This window comes from Amblyomma mixtum, chromosome 3, assembly GCF_055824585.1.
Source record: "Amblyomma mixtum isolate Tamu chromosome 3, ASM5582458v1, whole genome shotgun sequence".
Classification (NCBI taxonomy): Eukaryota; Metazoa; Arthropoda; class Arachnida; order Ixodida; family Ixodidae; genus Amblyomma; species Amblyomma mixtum.
In genome coordinates, this window is record NC_143014.1 from 69431959 (window position 1) to 69446721 (window position 14763).

At 46.6% G+C, this 14763-nt stretch overlaps 1 pseudogene; it reads right to left on the bottom strand.

The window, feature by feature from the left end:
- Positions 1 to 1246: 1246 nt before the first annotated feature.
- On the bottom strand, positions 1247 to 10078 carry LOC149350525 (uncharacterized; annotated as a pseudogene).
- Between the last annotated feature and the right edge of the window lie 4685 nt (positions 10079 to 14763).

The following is a 14763-nucleotide window of genomic DNA, read 5'->3' on the forward strand; positions in this document are numbered from 1 at the left end:
GGTGGGGCTGGTTGGTGAATACTATTAAGGTTAGGTTGCACGCATCACAAATACATTTGAAGGTGAATGGAAGAAATGAAACTCAGGAGGGCGCATCCGGCAATAACCTTGAAGCATAGACATAAAAATCTATATCTATATGTTTTATCTATTTGTTCCATCCTCTGTACCACTCCTGCAATGTCCCAATTCATGGGATAGCAGTATTTGTAAATAAATAAAAAAGTAAAAAGGGGACAGTTGTTCCCCCACGTGATGCCTGTGCGGTAATATCTATGCGCGGACTAGCACGGGTAAACTAATAGACCAACGTGCTTGCTGTAGATGCCCGCGCCGTGGGCCGCGCCATAGAGTTTCTTAATATTGTGACGAAGACGACGAAGCTGGCAGTGACGCGGGACGGCGCGCTCGCGCTAGGCCAGCGGCCATTAAAATCATCTCTTATCCATCGTTCACTAGCCTCATTCTTCGGCTGGCCGCCACGTAACATTTGGTGTGGGGTGCTGGGGTCCCTTCATCGCCATCCTGGTCCCGGAGCTTCGGTGTTCTGCGCCTGCCGTGGACGTCGGCCGTGAGTGCCTGGTGCGCGCCGCCCGGCCATGCCCCAGCCCGCCCGACCTGAACCGACCTTGCCGCTCACCCCCACCCGGACCACAAGACACGACGACCCAAGACCGGACAGACCCGAGACCCGACCGACCCAAGACCCACACGTGGAGACACCGCCCCCCTGCCCCTGCCGTACGGTGCGTCCACGGACCTCGGCCGTCAGCTCCTGGCACCCTCAGGCCTGGATGCTTCGTGGACCGGGACTCATCCTTCGATCATCTCATCCACTGTGGCGGCCAGCACCACCACTTTCTCCTTTCCGTCCCACCATCCTCTGAAGCTCATCACCATTTTGCGCGTCTCTGTCACCGGTCGGGACGATCGCTCGGTGGCCCCGGGAAGTGTGACGAAGACGACGAAGCTGGCAGTGACGCGGGACGGCGCGCTCGCGCTAGGCCAGCGGCCATTAAAATCATCTCTTATCCATCGTTCACTACGCCTCATTCTTCGGCTGGCCGCCACGTTACAATATAACCAATATAACTAGAGGGAAAGCTGTGTGCGCTACATTTTGTCCACCATGGAGAGACTGATTGATTGAAACCACGTTTATTCCACATTAGAATACGCCGGGGGCGCTAGGATGGAAAAAGAGAGGGGGGGGGGGGGGTATTATTAAGGGACTTCTTGGAGGAGGCTAAGTGGGGGCTGCTACGCTCATACGGATCCGATCGCCGACCAGCGGCGCCTCCGAGTCCTGGATGAACACGAGTGCCCGCCAGTCGATAGCGCGATCTGGAGGCGTGGGATATGGGCAGGCCCACGCCCAGACAGAAGGTCATGATCCTCGCTTAGTGGTGGCCGGGGCACGAAGCCGAGGCGGTATGTAGAGTGGACATTCCCATATCGGGTGACTGAGATCTGCACGGCAGTTGCAGCTGGTATAGGTGGTGTCGTGCCGCCCCGATGGAAACGTTGCAACAGAAAAGGGGTGAGGAGGGTGCCCGTTTGAATTCTCCGTAGCAGGACCGATTCTCGTCGCGTGAATATCTTTGGGAGAAGCGCAGGAATAGAGAGGGGGTTTCCCGCTACCGTGAGGTAGGCCTCACGATGTTGTTTGGTCAGTGCTTGTTTGCAATCGGTTCTGCTATATCAGATGTGGTAGCGAAGGAAGGAGAAATAGTATCGCAAGCTCTGGCTAGTACGGTAGAGAGGTGAGCGCTCGCTAGCCTATGAGCCTTCTCGTTTCCAGGAATGCCGCAATGCGCGCGAACCCAATGGATGGTAACATGGTGACGGCGTTCACGGAGCAGGCATGCGTAATGCCTTATATTCTGCAATACAGGGTCTGAGTAAAGAATGTTGGCGCATGTCCGGTCGGCAGTCTGAGAGTGTCTAAACATGATGGTGAAAGGGGTCACTTCCAGATGCAGATGTGAGAGCCCATTCGAATAAGATGGCCATTAGCTCTGCTCGTGCACTGTATGAAGCTTCTGGCGTTATACGGTGGCATCGTCGCACCACACAGTGGCATATCAAGTATTACTGCTGCCGTCGGCAGGAAGTGCAGTGTCCATGTGCACTACACGTTCAGTTAAGAGGAGTGAGCTCGTGGCCTTAGCATGCCTTTTGGCATAAACCAGGCGCAGCATTTGCTGATTAGCACCCATATGAAGTGGAAGTGGCGTCCCCTGGGGAAAATGGGCATTGTGTGGACATCGTACTCGAGGAGCAAGAGTGCGTGCCGCCCGACGTTTGTGGCGCGTGGCGCGAAGTCTCGTCTCCTGCGTGTGGGTGTGCATATCAAGGAGCTCTGACAGGTCATTGCATGTCCAACATTCTGAGACAAAAATTTCGAAAATAGAAGAATTGTAAGATACTTTCATGGAAATATTCAAGTTAATGGACCATTCTTCTGATATTCTTCTGATCATGCTCTCTGAAACGCAGTATCGCTTCGATACCGATGTTATTCGGATTCCCGGATACGATACATGCTTTCTTAATCGCAGCTCGAAACGTGGTGGGGGCGTTGCCCTTCCAGCAAAGGAAAACTACTCGTGCCAGGCCTTATCAGACCACTGTGTGAACGACAAGAATATCGAGATGCTTACAGTCCAATGTGCCCGTCAAATCTTTACTGTTTTCTATCGCCCACCACAAGGCAATTTAATCGAATTCTTTCGCATTTTTGATAGGGAAATAACATTTTTTTCTAATCATTACCTATCCTGTACAGGAGGCGATTTTAATATAGACATGAGCACTAATAATTCTGTACAACAAGAATTCACGGCCATAATCCAAGCCACGGGCTTCCAAAATGTCATTAATAGACCTACACGCATAGCTCCTAAAATCTTCTTCCACTATCGACCTTTTCATCAAGAATTATAGTGTACCTTTTACTGCGGGGCGTCTTGCGGTAGACATTGGTGATCACCTCCCTATATTTTTGCGCATTGAGAAACAACCCCTTCAAACAAATACCTCAAATTATAGCCGGCAGTTCATTTGACAAAAGAACCTCGAAACGTTTAGAGGTCGTATAAAACTAGTGGATTAGGGTCCTGTTTTCGCTAGCGCTGACTCCGATACTGGTTATAGTACTTTCTCGAGGCTTTTTTTACCCGTCTATCAAGAATGTTTTCCTCTCACTGAAGTAAAGATGCCAAAAAATGCTCGCAAACCTTGGATGTCCGCACGACCAGCGCCTCCTCTATTTTTATAATGCCAGCCGCATCGCCCGCTTCGCAATGGGAGCCGTCGGTACGCCTCGCTTCAGTTAGTTGCCGCGCTGCGGCGCTAGCCAGATGGTAGCGCTATTTGCGTCATGCAGTGCGTGTGGGCGCGCGGTGGTGATAGCGCAGTCCTACTCCTACTCCTGTCGTCTGTCAGATTCTTGCTTCCTACCCCTTCTTGTGTAGCTCTCGCTTCAACCGCGGCGCGGCGCTTCTCCCAACGACAACCTAGAGTTACTGACAGTAACTCTACGACAACCGGCTGGAGCGGCAGCTTTGCTCGCCGTTTGCAGAGGTGGGCTGTGGCGTTCGCTCCACTTATCACTTGAGGATGGCAGCTGGCATACTTGAGGCGCTGTTTGAGGTGTTTGCGCCACTTATTGATCTTCCTTGGCAGACGAGTAGAATGTAATATGTTTTAAGGTTCGTTCGTTTTGTGGCGCCATGGTTAATGAAAATTGTTTTGCGCGGATAAATGATGTTGTCCGCGACGCTGACGACGTGTCCTCGCAGCAGCAGCAAAATGGCACCGTTTAATTATATGGAGTGTGGGGGCTGCTTTCAGTTTTGTGTGAAGAGTGGGAGATATTTTAAGTTCGTTTATGTGGAGCTGAGGAACTTCTCTGCGCAGTGAGTACAAAAGAAGGGGAAGTTTACGTGCATTAATTCACTTAAATTTCCAACAGTTTACAATGATAGTATATACAATAATTTGAATCTATCTGCGGCTACATACGTTACAACTCTTTGTATTTATAGCCATTTACATTTATAGAATTGATGTCTATTTACTTGTATTTGCAGGTATTTACATTCTTAAGAAGTTTGCATTGTAGCGCACCACTTTTGTATGCGCGATGAGGACAAAGCATCTCGCGCGCGAGCGGAGCTCAACAACAAATAAAACAAAACACACCTAACGCCCGGGTGGAGACGCCAGTTCGTACGCCCTCATGTGTTTGGTCGCCCTCTTTTGCGGCGTAGAACGACAACGTCGGTAGAAGAGACGCTGACCCGGCGCCGAAGAAACGCTGCCGTGTGGTTCGGCCTTTACAGTGACTGCCTCTGGACACGAGCTGAAGAGGTCTTGATTTCCGTTTTATCTTTCTCCTTTTCTTCAAGCGCTTTTTTTTAGTTTTGCATTGTTTTATTAGCGCCTAGTTGTAGTCAGGACCAGGCAGAACTTCCGACATGCTTTGGCAAATAGCTGCTGCGCCGTGTATTTCCGAATGAAGTTCATTTTTCGCTTCTCGAAACAATCATAGCTGCAGGCTGCCAAGGACAGAGAATAATCTTTATCTAGTTGTCGTAACGATGACAGCTTATCCTGACAAAAGTACAGCTACGACTTGAAAGCTATTGCTATCTGGTAGTTTCAAAAATGCCTTCTCGGGAAGATTTACCATGCCTTCTTCATTTCATTCTCCCATTTTCCTTACAGAACATGATTGAATCCAAAGCCAAAATAGCATAACTTATTTCTAAATACGTTTACCATCTGATTTTTCATATTTTCGCCAAACAGTTTCAGTGCCTCTCCCGGAATGTTTCAGCGTTGTAGCTTAGCTAAAAGACCGACATGATTCTACCAAGACACCACAGCCTTTCGTCGCAATGCCAACGCCGCTGCGCCGCACACTCCACTTAAAACCAGCGCTCCACGATGACCAGCGCCACGGTGAGCAGCGCCACGAACAGCGCGCTCAATGACGCGTCCATACCTGACAGGCAGCCTGATGATTATGCGAGTTGCAGAGCGCCGCCTCACGAAGAAAGGGAGAACGTTTAAAAAATTGTCTTCGTCCGCTTTCCGTCGTTTGGCGCCACTCAGATGGTACTTTCCCTCACAGGAGCACAGCAGGCGCGAAGGCTAGACGATGGGGGAGAGGAGGAAAGGAGGATAGGAGAGGACCGTGGATAGTCGGATCGGGCGTACTCGGCAGACATTGTAAAAATAAAGGAGGCGCTGGAACGACTTATACGACTCGTGAAAAATAAACACTGGATGTTCGCTAAATTCATTACAACTAAGGATGCCACACTTTTGGCTCAATTTAAAGCACTGTGCAATCGTTTGAAAAATGAAATTAGGTGATCTAGGACTACTTACTACAATAACCTATTTGATAGGGATCCAGTAATCCTAAAGAAAAATGGAAACGTCTCAATCTGCTCTTAAACAGAATTACTTGTCCAAATAAAATTACAACCCTGAAAGTTGAAGATACTGAACTAAGTGGATCGTGCTTGGCCAATTCTTTTAACGAATTTTTTACTTCAGTTGGGACTCGCTCTCACAACCCTGCCTGTTCGAGATTTTTGGGCGACAAAATTTCACAATTCTTGTTTTTTGAGCCGACTAATTAAAATGAGGTGTACATTAATCTAGAAACCCTGAAGGACACAACAAGCCTAGACTCTTGCAATATCCAAACCCGTCCAATAAAATATGTCTTACATTAAATAGTGTCATGTCTAACGCATATATATAACATTTTACTTTCTACCGGCACTTTTCCTGCTGCCATGAAACTTACTAGGGTGGCCGTAATTTTTAAAAAGGGAGATAGAAATCATCTAAGTAATTATAGGCCAATATCCGTTCTGCCCTTGTTCTCTAAGGGACTTGAAAGTGTAATTCATTTCCGTGTTCATAATTTCCTACAAAAACACTCTATTATAAATGATTGCCAGTACGGTTTCACCAAAAATATGTCAACAAAACAGGCATTATTTGATCAGAAAGAATACATATTAAGCAACATTGAATCCCAGAGGCTTACATTAGGAACTTTTGCAGACTTTAGTAAGGCTTTTGATACGCTTAACCATAATACTCTTTTTGTAAAGCTTGAACACTACGGTATGCGCGGTCGGTCATGCCCTTAATCTTTTCAAATCATATATGTGCTCGCGATCACAATTTGTTTCCATCAATAATTGCCATTCTGAAGTTCTACAAATTTGAAACGGTGTGCCCCAGGGCAGTTTTCTAGGTCCTATACTTTTTAATATATATATATATATATATATATATATATATATATATATATATATAAATGACATAGTCAACATAAGCAAAGAAATAAAATATATTATTTGTGCTGACGACACCAGTTTATTCTGCTCCTCCTCAGATATGAAACAACTGACAGACACCGCGAACACAGCACTGGATAACTTGAGGGAATGGTCTTCCGTGAATTCATTATCAGTAAACCGAGGGAAAACAAAGGTAATAATATTTCATTCCAAGGGAAAGGTAGTCGCGAATCCACCACCAATCCTTTTCAGCGGCACACAACTGCAATACGTCGAGGCATTCACTTCCCTTGGCATAGATTTTACTCCCACAGTGTCATGGAATATCCTCATTAACAAGATATGCATCACCCTGTCTAAATTCATAGGTATCATCGCTCGTAATAAACATATTTTGCCCGGGAAAACGAAGCTCGACCTTCATTACGCTTTTTTTTCCCTCATATATATAGGTTATTGTTACTTGGTATGGGGAAATACTACTGTGTCAAATATACAAAAACTTCTTATTCGGCAGAGAAAAAAATGCTACGCATGATTACAAATGCTTCCTATGACGCTCCGACTCGCCCCATAAGACAAAAGTATAAAATTACTCCGGTTAATAAGCTATTTGAGTACAGGTTTGCCTGTTTTTACAAAAAAAAAATCACAGCACGAAATGACCCTTTTCTGAGTCGCATTGTTCCTCTTGTACGATATGCCACACCCTATGCAACTAGAGACCGTGGAATGTTTGCAATACCCAGATGCAGAACAAACTACGGTTCTGCGATGTTAAAATATATTCTACTGAAATGTTTGAACCCCCCCTCTCTATAGCAATCTAACAGAAATAACCATCTGCACTTAAGGAACTGTTCATTGACTAGGTTGTGTTTTGTTACTTTGTTGAAATTTTTTACCTGTCATTTCTCTTTTTTTTTCCCCATTCTCTAATAATGTAGAGGGATTCTCCTGTGTAACTGTCTCTGCTAATGCTGCCGACTTCAACGGGTGACGAAGCTTGTCAAGCGGTCATTGCGAGCCGCTTTTTTTTTCGTCACCCACGGTTTTTGAATGGCAAAAGCTGAAATGATCTTGACTTGACATATATCGCAAAATCTTTCTTTTAAAGTGTTTCCATCGATCGCTGCCATAGAAAACCAATGGGGAACGCTTTTGATGATAGCAAAAACTTTATTAGAAAAAAAAAATCATGACTTCCGTCAGTTGATCTTCCTTCCTTCCTTTCTTTCTTTCTTTCTTTCTTTCTTTCTTTCTTTCTTTCTTTCTTTCTTTCTTTCTTTCTTTCTTTCTTTCTTTCTTTCTTTCTTTCTTTCTTTCTTTCTTTCTTTCTTCCTTCCTTTCTTTCTTTCTTTCTTTTCTTTCTTTCTTTTTTATTTGAGACAATTTGGTACAAATTGTCTCAGGAGGCAATAGCAAAAGGCCCTGATGGGGCCTGACTAGGCTATGCCCTCCTGACAACACAAGCAGCACAAGTGTACATATGATTACGCATCATAAGCAGACCAAAGTAAAACACATCAATACAGAATACAGAAAAATACAGATACACACCGTCTTAGAAAAGGAAAATAACTTATTTGAACTGTAATAATACAAAAACATTTTCTTATGTACTGCATCAAGTTTATCAGTAAACAAAAATGTTTCACCAAACAAAAATTGATAATGTGAAATGCAATCCAGTGTGCATAAGTAATGGAATATGACCTCTAGTGCACGATGATAATACAACATAATACAGATTAATAGCACCAAGAGTTGGCTCAGGAGTTTAACTTATGCACCTCCTGCTCAGACAAAAATATTTCTTTAACTTTCTTTTTCAATTGAACAGCAGACGCAACAGAACTTATTAAGTTTAATATGTCAGGGTATTTGTTGAAGAGTTGTGGTATTTGCGACGATAACCTCTGTAAGCCATAGTTTGTACGTGATCTGGCCCTAACTATTTCGCTCTGTCTTAGTTCATACGGGGACTGTTTAGCTTGATAGTTTTCTTGAAATTTCGGTGTATCTGCACGGTATTGGCGTAGCGCTTCCAGAGATAGTTTTTGTTTAATCAGTTGTTTTACCTGAAGAATGCTATATCTGGTAAAATATGGGGCAGTGCTTTCCGTGTAGGGCACGTTTCCAATGGCCCGCATAGCTCGTTTTTGTAATGATAATAGGTATTTCATATTTGTCTCGGTTGTCGTTGACCACACCAGAGAGCAATAAATGAGACGCGAGTGGACAAGTGCATAATATATTTTACGTTTAACCCCAGACGGGAGAAATGATCTTATTTTATTCAGTAAACCAACTGCTCTAGCTATATCTGCTCTTAAGGCGTCGACATGAGGTGACCATGACAGGTTTTCATGGAACACGATTCCTGGGAATCGGATCGTTGATGTGTGTTGAATGGATACTTCCTGAAATTCTATTGGTAAGGGTGGAAAATGTGTTGGTCCTTTCGACCTAAACAATAAATATTTTGTTTTTGTCGCATTCAGTTGCATCCTATTTGAGTTTAACCATGTATTTAAATTTCTAAGCCAACTATTAGCTTCCGCGCATATTTCATGTATGTTATTTCCTGAGAAAAAGACGTTTGTATCGCCTGCGTACAAAACCATTTTTTTGTGCCCTTGAATATTAACAATATCATTAATGTATAGCAGAAATAATACAGGTCCAATAATAGACCCCTGGGGTACTCCATATTGAATAGTTTCCATCTCCGAATCGACTTTATTTATTATTGTGAATTGTGATCTGGAAGTTAAATAGCTCTTTATTAGAGCAAGTGCTACACCTCGGATCCCGTAATAGGGGAGTTTACGCAAAAGAAGGTCATGCTGTATGCAATCAAACGCCTTTCGGAAGTCTAAAAATATACCTAGTGTGAACAGTTTCTTTTCTATGTTATCAAGAATTTCTTCTTTAATTCCAAGAAGGGCTGTTTCCACCGACCTATTTTTGCAGAACCCATACTGATCCTTCGTTATTATGTTGTGTGTACTTAGAAAACTGGTTATCCTATTGTTAATGATATGCTCTGCTATCTTAGAGAAGACAGAGAGGATTGATATAGGCCTGTAGTTATTTAAATCATCAAAAGATCCTCCTTTAAGAATGGCTGTGACTCCTGCTAACTTCATTTTGCTTGGAAACTCGCCTGTTGTCATGATAAGGTTACAGATGTGGGCTAATGGGACTGCTACAATACCACTCACTGCTTTTAATGGTTTTGGCTTTATGTCGTCGGGGCCTGAAGCTGAATTATCTTTCATGGACAAAATTATTCCCTGCACTTCATATTGGTCTGTTGGGGCCAATTATATCAATTATATCAATGCGGTTATATCAATTGTTATAGTGAAATCTTACATTATATGAAAAAATTGCGTTCATCAACCGTTTCCCGCTCAAGAATACATTTGCCCAGAATTGTTGGGTATGAGTTGCTGCAGCTCTTGAGCGCTTCGAGGAGTGTGTCCCTCGGAAGTCCTGTAAAAATGCGTTTGGCCTCATTAAGTAAGCGGTCGAGCGCGAGCAACTGCGTGCGGTTAACAGGATGATACGGCAGCCCGTACCTGCGCGATGCGGGCGACGAGAAAAGCTTCTACTAATTGCCGAATTTCACGTTCGTTTACACCACGGGTGCGGTTACTGACTCTGCGTAAAGTTTGGTAGTCTTTGGGATTTGTTTGGTAGTCTTTGTGACGTGTTGGATCCAAGTGCTCACTGTGCATTCCTCGTCCAAGTGCGTACAGAGTATTCCGATAGTCGGTTTCCGTGTGATGTGTCGTTTGCGGATTAAAAGTTTAAAAGACCGCTTCTCTTCCTGTTTGATAACGGTGGACCGGCCACCGTGGATGAAGACGAACTCTGTTTTATCTGGGGCAGTGTGTGAACCAGTCTCCGTGGCGTAGTCGTGAATGATGTCAAGAGCTTTTTGTAAGACATCCTACTGTTCGCCGATGGACTCCTGATTTGACCACACAGTGACGTCATAGGCACACCGCGTGCTTCAGGCCCGGTATGTCCGCAAGGCGCCTCAGTATAGTTGGTGCATAGCTATATTAAACAGGGCGGGTGAGATCACCGAACACTGGGGGGCGCCTATTAGGTTGATTGGATAGAACTACGGCCCTGACCAACTTAGACCTGGTAGCTTCGACCTTCTAGAAAACCAGCTATGCATGGAGAGGCACAGGTATGCCGGGAAGACAAGCTTTCTTGCTTCATTTTACTATTGTTGGGCGGGAAACGCGGATTCAGCTTTAAAAAATACAACTCTTCTCGAGGCAGACCTCGCAGAAATGCTGTGAAAGTTCTCGTTCCAACTTAGTACCGAACTTTTACTTTGGTTAAGTGTATTACAGAAGTGAAAAACATCTGCCTTTCCCGTAACCGAGAGTAGAGTAAGCATGAAACGTTTACGGGCATAACACATTGGTTGTAGATGGTACTAGCCAAAGTCTTGAAATGGGTCTAGTGTTCAACACACCACAACATACCACACTCTTCTTGTTGCGTCGAAGCGATCGCCTGCAATAGTGCGTGCTTAGGTAGGCAGCCGCGAAATGTGGCGGCCTTGTCGCTTTCGGGAGCGGCCGCATAATCATGGCGTTGTCGGCAGGGGCGAGCAGTCTTCTGCTGTGGCGTATCACTCGCAAAGCGATCGCTTTCCGCAAGACGCTTACTACCTCTCCTTTCATCAGGCTCCATTGCTCGGCTTAAACAGCTGTGACGGTGGCGGCATTGAAATTCAGGACGATGCAGAAGCGTACGCGGACACGACGATACGCAGGCCTGACAAGAATGTATATGCAGCGCGTTCGAATACTCCGCGAGCGTGTATACATCTGCCTGCCAAAGGGGGAAACGTCATGAGCTGAAGGCCCAGCGGCCGGTCTTTTGCATGTGTGAGTGTGGGACCGCGGCGCCATCCTTGGGGATGGCGCGGAAGCAGTTTTTCCGCCCAAAGCCCTTCTCGCCCTGGAGCTCCCCTATTGCTCTAAGCGGTCCTCTCTCAAAGCCCCTAACAGATCACGTATGAATCTCGTTAAACTCGTACGGTGCCCGGATGCTCTCGTTTCAGCTCCCGGATGTGTGGAATTCAGTGCCCGGATGAGTGGAATTCAGTGCCCGGATGTTGGCTCTCGGTCTCGGCGTGACGTCACCACACTGCCCACAACGGGAGCTAAAAGCAATTCGTGCTTAAAACGCAGTTTTGAAAACGATTAATCTGCGCAAAGAGGAGAGCATCGCGGCGCAACTACTAATTTCGAGGTACAACGTACGTTTTCTGCCTAACACTGGCCAAGCCAAACATGAAACCTCGTCTTCCCGGCATTGCCGCGGTGGATGAAGGGTTATTTGAGAAACTCGCACAGACGGTGGCGCCAACTTTCCCTCTAGGTAATATTTAGAAACTCTATGGACCGCGCAGACGCGCACATTAGCCTAAAACACACCGACAGCAGAACATTATGGACCGACTCCGAGAGAGAAAAGCCGGCGGAGGGAACGACTTCATGAGCACTTGGCTTCCGAAGGCTGGCCGCGTAACGTCACGCTCTCTCCCGAATTCTTTTCCACCATGCGAAAGTGAAAAGTTTGACTGGGTTCGACGTTTGACAACCGCCGCCTAATGTAAGTTGGCAGGGAGGGCACCCGTATGCCACATACGGAGGTCGTGAGTTCGAATCCCACTGGTGTCATGTGGTTGGTTTTTCTTTTACTTTCTATTCAGTTATCCTTCATGTAAGCAATGATTACGCAACTGATTTCCTGATAATGACCCCCACAATTTGCATAAAGATCACTTCCCTTATGCTCTCCTGAGTTTCGGTGACTTCGCTCCTTTCTCTATCTGATCTCATCTTGTCACTTGAGTCCGCTTCATTAGCCACACTGGGCGGGAAAGAAGGGACGTAAGCGCAGCAGTCGCGCTGCGGCCGTTTATTCGTACCGGTAATTTCCTGAGCCCTATAAAAATTAGGGAACAGAATTCGACTACGAAGATAAAAAAAAAATGTATGTACGCGCACGCACGCGCGCACTACACACCAAGTGAGGCCTCGCGGAACCGCCATCCAGTAGTTCTCGCGCGACTACTGAACACTGTCTGCACTGGCGGCGACTGATTTCGTGACCTGCGCATCGAAATGAGTTCTCCGAAATGCGATCGCGAATGTTTGGACGAGCTGTCCCCTGTCTGCATCTGCCCCTTTTGCGACCAACACGCACCTGCCCTCGGCGCGTTGACGTGTGAGCCCAGAATGTTTAATCTGTCGCTCAACCAGCGCAGAAGATCAATGGCTAAGCGGCGCAGTGCCCGCCGCATGAACGCTTCGGCACAAAACGGCGTGTAGCGCGTTCCCGCAGTCCTGGCCCGGCGCTAGCGCGTGCTCGCTGGGGCGAGGGTAACAAGGGGGGCGCTGAATCGGCAAGCAGGAAGAAGCGTGCGCAACAGCGGAGGCGGCGGCAGCGCGCTGGCCGGATAACTGACGCGCATAAACACGCCGAGGCCTCTCGGTGGCGCGATTCGCACTGGGCCGACTGGGCTGTGAACGTTTCTGCGGAGAGCCACCGAAGCGGCCGAGACAAGCCTCCCCATTCAGCGAATATAAGCCGGAGTTAAAGGCGCGAGCGAGGCGGACTGCGGCGCTTGGGGCACCTTCTGTGTAAATATTAGCAAACAAAACTTTCCCCTGTTTTAAACGATGTTGTCTTTATGCGAGCCATTCCCGCACGTATGGCGGGGCACAAGGCCTCCTCTTCGTTCCCTTTGTTGTGTTTACATCGCTACCCCGCGCGCTCTGGCGAGAATATAAACAAACCGAGTCCGCGGAAACGCTCCTACACTGAAACTGCGCCGCCGCCGCCGCTGCTTCGGAGAGGGGAGAAAACCGGGGCGCACGCGTTGCTCGCGCGCGCGGGCGCGAAAACATGAACAAGAGCGGCTTCGCTAGCGACTAATCAAAACAGCCGGAGGCCCGCTTTTGGTGGTCCCAGACAGCAGGTTTCTGGGCGCTGTTTATGAAAAGGCTTACCTCGGTGGCCGGCTCTTTGTCCCCGAACTTCGCCCGCTGCATGGCGAGGCTCTGTCGGGAGTTGCGCCTTTTGACGGCGAAGAGCTGTCCCGAAGACCCACTCTGGAACAGCAAGTCGCGTATTATCCTGTTCGCCTTCTTTCATTCTCGACCCTTTCTGGTCCGGAGTAGCAATTAAGTTGCAGACTTGCCCGCCAGCCGTTGACGGAATGCTCGCTTTCTCTTGCATAGCGGCCGGCGTACCGCATGCCTTTTTGCGAATTACGTTGTTGCCCCATGGCCCTGAACTTATTATTCATTTTCGGTAAAGTTTACTCACTCGAACACTACCATGTTGTGTTTGTTTCGCTTAGAACGAACAGCGTAGCAAAATAATTTGTGTCAACCCTTTATTGATAAATGTTTGAAGCGCAATTTCAGTTCATTCTTGCGTTACTGCGCATTGTTTACATAATTATGCTATGTGAGTCGTCAGTAGAAATGAGTTAGTGAGCCGAAATTAGTGGAGTCGAAAGCCAAAATGAGTCGTAAGTCCAAATGAGTGAGTCCAGATGAGTCGTGAGTCAACGAGTGGTTGACCCCGGATATTTCCTGAGTTCAAGTGAGCACAAATAAGCTGTGAACCTAAATTAGTTTTAGTTCATGAGTTCCAGTGATCCCGGGCCTCTGTGAGTTTGAGTGAGTCCGTAGGTTGACCAAACTTTTGTGAGTGAGCCTGAGCGGACACTCGTGGTTGTGCCGAGGTGCGATATTACCACACGTGTTAAAAATGATAACGTATTCAGCGGCCGGCTAACCTCAAAGAAAGACTTGCAGATTGTTTATGGGCATAAGTGCATCGATTGTGCAATAAACTGGAATCAAACTGCATTCACTAACTAGTCTAATCAAGGCGCGGTCGTGGGAATTTTTGCACTTTGCCTCCACCGAAAAGCCAGAGGACAGCTGAAGTCTGTTGCCATAACAACGCTGCAGTCCTAGCAGGTGTCGCTCTGAATTGTTCGCCAGTGTTATAAGCAAGCAGCCTATAATCCCCGCCCTCAATCAGATGAAAAAAAAAACAGACACACTCGACAAATCTCTGGTTCCAAAGGACCTAGAAATTGTAGATTATATACCACATACATTCTCGCCCTTGGCAAATGTAAATTCAACCAGCGTGAAATCATATCCGCGTTCGATATTTCTGCAGGCAAACAGAGAATATACGCCCGTAATTCGATGAATTCTTTGCTTTTTCGGAGAAGCACAAACGCTAGACAACCCTTTACTCAGGTGAATCCACTAGAAGCCTGGCTAATGGCCGTCACCGATTTTCCGCGTGTTTCAGCTGAGATGCGTGGATATGTCAATGTAGGCAGAGCCGCTCGTCAAGT